An 8,030-nucleotide genomic window follows, 5' to 3' on the forward strand; every position below is an offset into this window, starting at 1 on the left:
TCTTTTCATTATCTTCTTAGACATTTTTTTAGTTGTTATATACTTTGAAATTTGAATTTATAAATAACTAAATTGGCACATTGTCGTGTGAAGTTATTTATAATCCATATCATGTCTAATATCAATATGATGTCATACATGTTCATTTCATATGTCAAATAAAAAGGAGAAACCATGCCAAATTTTTTAAAAATAAATTGGTGTAAAATGGCATTTGATTCAATAAATTCACCCATAATAACAATCGAGTGGCATCGCCATGTTGTTCTCCCTCTACAACTTCATCTAACAAGAAGAGAGGAAGAAACTTGAGGAGCAGGATGTGGTTAAGTTGGTGAAAGAGAAAGATCTCAGCGATCTTGAGATACCAAAACTTAAGCAAGAATTAGAATCAACCAAGAAAACATATGATCAACATCGACTGCAATTAGAAGCGCAAGCTAAGGAAGCCCAAATTGAATTAGAGGAGAGGCTAAAGGAACTTGATCACCTTCTTAAAGATTCAAGGAAAAAGGATAAAGAACTCGAGGAATTTTCTGAATCAAAAACTCAGAGTTGGAAAAGGAAGGAACTTACATACCGGAAGTTTGTTGATTTCCAATCTAATGCGCTACAGGTATAACCAATTGACCAATTCCTTAATGTTATAAAGTTGTGGTTGTTAAGAGTGTTGAACTCAAAGTGATGTCATTCAGGAACTGAGGGTGGCTTCTGAGGGCATCAAGCATGAAGTTATTAAAACAAATGAGTGCTATTCTGATGAATTTAGTCGTTTGGGTAAGATTCGAATCCCGTTAATGTCCCATAGCATATTGGACCTAGGCGGGTTGTTATGTGTGTTTAATTTACATTGTGCAGGTGTGAAACTTAGAGGTTTAGCCGATGCAGCCCAAAATTATCATACAATTCTTGAAGAAAACCGAAGGCTATATAATGAGGTTCAAGACTTAAAAGGTGCACTAGACATATACTACTGTTTTATTACTTAATTTTACTTGATCTCTACTTAGCTTTAGTTTTTATCATTGTTACGTGAATTCATGAACAGGAAATATAACGGTGTACTGCCGGATAAGACCATTCCTTCAAGGACAGAATAAAAAGCACACAAGTATTGAATATATTGGAGAAAATGGGTAGGTAGTTGTTGTAAACCCATCCAAACAGGGGAAAGAAAATCATCGACTGTTCAAATTCACCAAATTTTTGGTCCAGCAACTACACAAGGTTTAATATTACACCTTTCACAAATACATTTGTTTGTTTTCTTTCTCAAGAGTCTATATGTAATGTGGAAACACCATCCTTTATCTGCATTTTGTGCCCCTTTTTTGAACCCAACTCAAGAGTTCACATATGCTCATGGATTATATGACCAACACAAAAACATTTTAAGTGTCTAATAACGCGTACATACCTTATAACGGCTTCTATACGGAAAAAAAATGCTACTTCATCGATTAGCCCTTTTTGATATATGAATATATAGAATAGGTTGCACAATACAAAATTATAGTTTATTTCGAAATCTCTACCCTTTTAAAAATTGATTTTAAATTGTGATTTTTTTTAACTGTCAGGAGCTAGAAATTTTGGCATCTTTAGAAATTTTTAAATGAGCCCATGTTTTGTAGGGTTGTTATCCATGGTGGAAAGATAACATCTACAAAAAATCAAATTGTAAGTAAATGTGTAGAGTGAGATATAAGTCATTGTATAAAAAGTGTTGCTTATGGATCCCTCCCCCATATATTGGCAAAACATGCCCCACAATTTCACCCCCAAGACGAACTAAAACTTAAATTTTTGTGGATATATCCAACAAACTATGAAGTTCACCTATATAAAATTTTATCTCATTTGATGGTGTTTAACAATGTTAAAAGATGATTGCAAAATTGAAGAATATGGGCCGTTAAAAAAATTCAAAGTTGGCAACATTTTTTAACTAAGTTAGAGGTTTCCAAATTAGCCAAATTTTGGTGGAGTAACTATCCATAGTTAGTAGATCATATCCACAAAATATTAGCTCTTAACTCGTTTTGTAAAGAGACATGGTATAAACCATGGTAAACCGATGATAAAGATGATTTTCAATTAAAATTGCTCGATAAATGCAGCAGGATAACAACAATAGTCATACTTGATAGAGCCATACTGTTTTGCCCACATCACAAATTGTAGGTTTTACTATTAGCTAGTTTAGAAGTGAAGATTATTTCATTTGGTTGATGGTTAAGTTAATTAGGAAGATGTCTATTCTTTGCGATTGTCTCTTAGCCATCTCTGCCTGCAAGAGAGTCTTGTTTGATTAACCTAGCTAGCTTGTCAGAATCGGTGTGGCGTGATATTTGAATTAGGACTTTGTGAAGAGAATGGTGCTACACTATCAGTAGGTCTGACTTGCTGAGTAGTTCATGCCATAGATGAAAATTTGCGTGAAGTTTCACCAAATATTTCGGTTTTTAAAGGTACGGTATGAGACATATTAGAGACTTGGATACTGGCAGTCTGCTTTTGTGCAAAACTTTGGTTTTCAGCAATATTTCAGCCAGTTCCAGATTCTGAACTAGTGAGGTTCATTTGTAGGTAAGTAGATAACAGTGAGACTCTAAGAGTGTCTCAAATGCAGTGATTGAGTTTGTCTGGGTTGGTGAGATTGTACATTCTTTCTTGCATAAGTAACTCATGTTTCACTCACGAGGCATGTGAGGCCCGCATGACTAGTCTCTGAAAACATTTTTGAGAGAAAGATAGCTAGCTACTAGCCTACTAAAAGGTCCACAGAAAACACTGGGAAACCGCCTACAAAAGAAGTGATAAAACCGCATCATGGGGCAAGCAGCCGCGAGAGACCAAGTCATTTGCGCGTTTGGTGTTCTCAACTTGGGACATAGCAACGGACTCACGTTAAGATTGTTAGCAACTTGCTTCTTCTTTGACATTGACCAAGGTGTCTTGTCCATGTGCAGTTGTGCACATAAGCATAACAGAGATCAATAATCTAAAAGGGAGTGGTGATGGTCCCCTTAGTTTCATACACCCCAAGACCCTAACGTTAACTAAGCCACTCAAGCCCACCAAGGACATGTCAAAGCTTAAAATTAGTCACCTAAAATTTACAATTCATTTGTGATCCAAATATTTGTGTAATTTGCTGAAAGTGTGAACTGCGTATAGAAAAGTCATTGGTCAAGTATGAGTTATTCAAATTTGGTGCGAATCATTAATTAGGAATGCAAGGCGAAGTATTTTCAACAAGATATATGGTCTCTTGGAATCTTGGTGGACTTCGGAACCTGCCCTGTTCGTTCATTCCTTTAGCGAACCAAACACATTACAGTATTAACTAATTTCTTCTACGAACTTTACAAAATCTATCGTTGTTCGAAATCATTGTTTTTAAAGGAATGACCTGGACGAGACTGCGAGAGTCGAGTGTATATTATAGGCAGTGACGGACCAGAGTTGTCGAGGGCATTCAACCTATAGTCCACATATTTGAAAACTGACTTAAGTAGGAAATTCTGTAGTCGATCTTTAGCAAAAAAAGGAAATTCTGTACTCGTTAGTGTTTTTGAACTCAATTGATCAGAAACTTCGGAAAATATTGATTTTTATTTTAATCGAAAGCATGAAAACTGATTAGAAGATACAAAAATTTGCTAAGGATGAATTTTTGGCCTTCCATATGCGAAATGCTCCAACCCATTCTAGAGAAAAATGCAAGGAAAATATATTTGTTGTGTAACACTTACAGCTGTTGAAAAATGGGAAATGGATGGTTGGCTTGGTCATGCCAACTTTCCCACTATTAGACGCCTGTTAGAACCGTCTCACTTCTAAGTTTACTGCTTCGGTCTTGTTCGAAGACGGTCTGGTCTGACCAATTTTTCCATTATTGGATGACATGTTAAAACCGTTTCACTTCTAAGTTTACTACTTCGGTCCTGTTTCGAAGACGGTCTGGTCTGACCAACTTTCAAAAGTGCGGACGGCCCAGCATAACCAATTTTCTATTATTTTCTCCTATTTTTGTACCCACTATATAAAGGATTATAGAGAGAGAAAACATAACTTTTTCTTTGTGAGAGAGTTAGAGAGAATTTTTTCTAGGGTTTCTAAAGAGTGAGAAAGAGAGAAAACTTGTTGAAAGCATTCTTTGTGAGTGATTCATTCTTTGTGAGTGATTGAGAGTTGATTGTTGTGTACAATCAAAATAACTCCTCTTGTAACTTTCTTCTTCATCTAGTGGAACTATCGATCTCGCCGTGTGGACGTAGGCACATTGCCAAACCACGATAAATCATCATCCTGTGTATGTTTGTTCTTTACATAGTCTCTTTATGCTTGTTTATGTTGATATTGTTGATTGGGTTTGTTGTTTGGAGAGTTGTCGTTGAATACTTTGTTGGTAGTTTGTTGTTGATAGCTTCCATGTTAGTCATAACAACAGCCCTCTCACTCTCGGTGGAAATTCACATCTTATTTGTGGGGTAAACAACAAAATTGAAGCGGCCAAAATTAAATCGAACAAGGAAATCAAAATTAAAATTAAAATCCAACAAAAGTGATGCGCGCTTTTAGAAAACTTATAGTGGGATTTAATACTCTTATTCGAATGGGTTCTGCTCTCTTTGTTGAGACATTGGCATTGCGAACGAGCTTGCAAATAGCTATCCAATTACAGCTGGATCATGTCATCTTTGAAACGGATTTGCAGTACCTCTATAGTTCCATCAAGAACAATTTGCAACATTTTCCTTGGAAAATCCTTTCCATTATAATGGATATCAAGGATATGTTCTTGTTAAAATCTCAATTTAAATTTCATTGGACGTACATGGAAATGGAGAGAAACTTTGTTGTTGACCGTTTTGTCAAATTTAGGTTTGACCATGCTAGTGATCCTATATGGTGGTCACATCCGATAGTCCCAAGAGAAAAAATCTACATTCTAATTTAGTGGATTTGGTTAGTGGTACCACTTCTCTAGGGTGTATTAGGCCTCCACAATGTGTTAATAGTTTATTTTTTTTATGACTTAGCTGCTGGTTAAGTTGTACTTTTCGTAATACATAACATAAATAAAATTGTAGTTACCAAAAAAACAAAAACAAAAAATCTTTTTTTTTTTTTTTTTTTTTTTTTATATGTATATATATTTAAAAAACTGAAAGTGTAGAGGTTACAGATAGTCTATCCTCCTCCAAATAGTACATCAACCAACTAGGTGGCATTGTCCTCCAAATAGTACATCAACCCTAAAAAATCTATTTAGACTCCCTTAATAACTCCCTAGAGATTTCGTATCTTAGGTGACATCCAAATTATATTTTTTTTTTCCAAAAATAAAAAAATAAAAATAGAAACAAATAAATAACTAATAACTTACTCAATTAATTAGCTAAAACTCAATATAATAACAAATAAATAATAAAAAACTTACATATATTTCATCAAACAAAAAAAGAAAGAAAAATCCAAAGACCAAAAAAACCCAACACCCAAAAAAATCACCTTACTCATTATCAATCTCTCTCTCTCTCTTTTATTACAAAGTTTCACTTTTTATCACTTAAGTTTATATTAGTTTTGAATAGAGAAAAAAAAATTGCATGTTCTCTATCTATTGACTTGAACAAATAGATAAAGAAAGATGATGAAAGATGAATGTTTTAAATATGAAAATGGTGTGACTGAAGTCTGAAGATGAAGATGCACTAGAAAAGAATTAACCTTATTCAAGTTTTTTTGTTTTTTTTTGCGTTAAATAAGATTGGTTCTTTCTTTTTTTATTTTTTTTTTCTTGTTCTTGAAAATATTGGTTGTGTTTTCTTTCCTAATTTGTGGCAATTTTTCTTATTTTTTTTTTATCTTAACTCTGTTACTGCATTAATTTTGGGGGTTAAATGATGGGACACGTGTAAAACAAATCTTGTAAGGCGTAAAACTTAATCTTTTCCACCCGGGTGGAGAAGATCCGGACTCTTTGTTTATATGTTTATTTTTTTATTTTTGGAAAGAAAAAGTGGGATTTGGATACCACGTAGATAATGGAGTCCCAAGGGAATGGTAGAGAGTCTGAGTAAAATCGCTCAAAAAAAAAATTGTGCGCCTGTGAAAACGGATTTATTTGTTACCATTATGCATGGCTGAATTTGCTGCAAATCCTGCTATAGAGCAAGTTTTTTAAAAAAATAGAGCAACTTGTTCAGTTTGTTTGGGAGAAAAAAAGTAAACGAGCCAACCCTGGCTTCTGCTTGTCCCACAAGATTGGAGATGCTCTTATCCAAATATACAGAGGTTGAAATCCTAGTTGCAAAAAGATAAGTTACTTACTTCGAGCAAAATTAAAAATATGATTTAGAAATAAATTAAATACAAACTTCAACGTCAAACATCCACCAAAGACTTTTCTATATTTCTAATGCGAGTTTGTTGAGCTGTTCATCGCTTAATATAGTCACTCACTCTGTCCTTTAGCTCCAAATGTCTTGTTAAGTTGCGATTAAACTTCCAAAAAGTAAGTTAAGTCTATAATCTCTCGTTTTACAACTTGTGTCCACATCTATTGTGTACGATCACTAATCGCTATTTGCTATTCTATCCAGTTGCAACTTGCAAATGCTTTTTTTTTAGAGATAAAAGGAATACACTTCCAAAACTAGGAAGAGCTTCCTACCTTCCTTACATCCATGCATAAAGTAATCAGCGACCTTGCCGTAGCAGGGTTCAAAGTAAAATGCGGAGGGGCTTGTTGTCCCCTAGCCGTGAGTACATGGGCAATAATATTCGAGTTTCTGCACATGTAAAAGAAATTACAATGATCAAACAAAGAGATACTGTAGTAAATATCATATGCGACTGATCTAGCTCCCCAAGATAAATTGGTTCCTTTGTGCTCAAGGACTTCAGCCAGGTGTTTTCAGTCCGTCAAAATGGTGACACGCCGAGTCGCAAAAGCGGCGACACAAGTCTACTCCTCCTCGGATGGCTCGTGCTTCTGCCTCTTCTGGGTCAGCGGCACTGGTTCTGTCATGTCCTGCACCAATACAATATCCAAAATTATTCCATATAGAAAAACCAAGGCCTGCTTGGTTAGTATTACTATTCCAAGAGGCATCGGTAGTAAGGTAGTGGCAGTCATTTTCTATCTCGGGCCAGCTATCTATGTAATTGCTTTTAGCATAGGGTTCTTTCTTGTTAGTTATGAAGGTTGAAGCTCTACGGATTATGTTAATTGCATCTGTGTGCCTGTTGTTAAAAATTAGATCATTTCTACTGGTCCATATTGAGAACATGATAGAAGCTATAATGGTGGTGATAATAGAGGTAAGGGTAGTATCTTGATTCCAGTGGTCTGTCCTGATGGAAAGGTTAGAAGCATATCAGACGTGTCTGAGTAAATTGCAGTGAAAGAGGGCATGAGTAGTGGATTCCACCCGTTATTTGCAAATGCGGACAAATTCGAAGGGATTAAATTTCTATTCCATAGGTTTTCCCTTGTGGGAAGGTTGTTGCGGATGGCCTTCCGAAGAAAAGTTTTATCTTGTTTACGCAATGTCCGTGTTCCACGAAAGTGATTCCAAAAAGTTGGATTGTGGTTGTTGTTGTCTTCTGTGCTTTTGCTTAGATACTTGTACACAGACTTCACTGTTAGTTCACCATCTTTTTCCCCCATCCATCTTATGGAGTCAACATGCTCGTTGTGACTAAGCGGTATTTTCATGATTTCTGTCACGATATCTGGAAGAAAGATGTTGTGGAGAGCAACTATCTTCCAAGTTCGAGTTCCACTATCAATGAGATCTTCCACTCACTGATACGGGCTTGCACATGGCGGAGGCCCTATTGGTTTTCTGCTTGGTAAGGTTGGTATCCAAGGATCCAACCATATGTCGATGTTTCTTCCTGTTCCGATATGCCAGCAAAGTTGGGGAAGGATAGCATCCCTTGCTTTGATAATGCCTTTCCATATCTTTGAGGCGCCTTTTGGGCATGTAGCTCTAACCAGTGACTGTCCACGT

The 8,030-nt window shown here is 35.7% G+C and overlaps 1 long non-coding RNA gene across 1 annotated transcript; it reads left to right on the forward strand.

Annotated features, from left to right (window-relative positions):
• The first annotated feature begins 272 nt into the window (after window positions 1-272).
• Window positions 273-1,221, forward strand: LOC147488107 (uncharacterized). The gene is made up of 4 exons (XR_015200726.1): window positions 273-616; window positions 696-777; window positions 859-954; window positions 1,049-1,221. It is a non-coding gene; the product is annotated as an uncharacterized LOC147488107 (long non-coding RNA).
• Window positions 1,222-8,030: the final 6,809 nt, after the last annotated feature.

The sequence above is a fragment of the Coptis chinensis genome, chromosome 7, assembly GCF_015680905.1.
Source record: "Coptis chinensis isolate HL-2020 chromosome 7, ASM1568090v1, whole genome shotgun sequence".
In the NCBI taxonomy this organism is placed as follows: Eukaryota; Viridiplantae; Streptophyta; class Magnoliopsida; order Ranunculales; family Ranunculaceae; genus Coptis; species Coptis chinensis.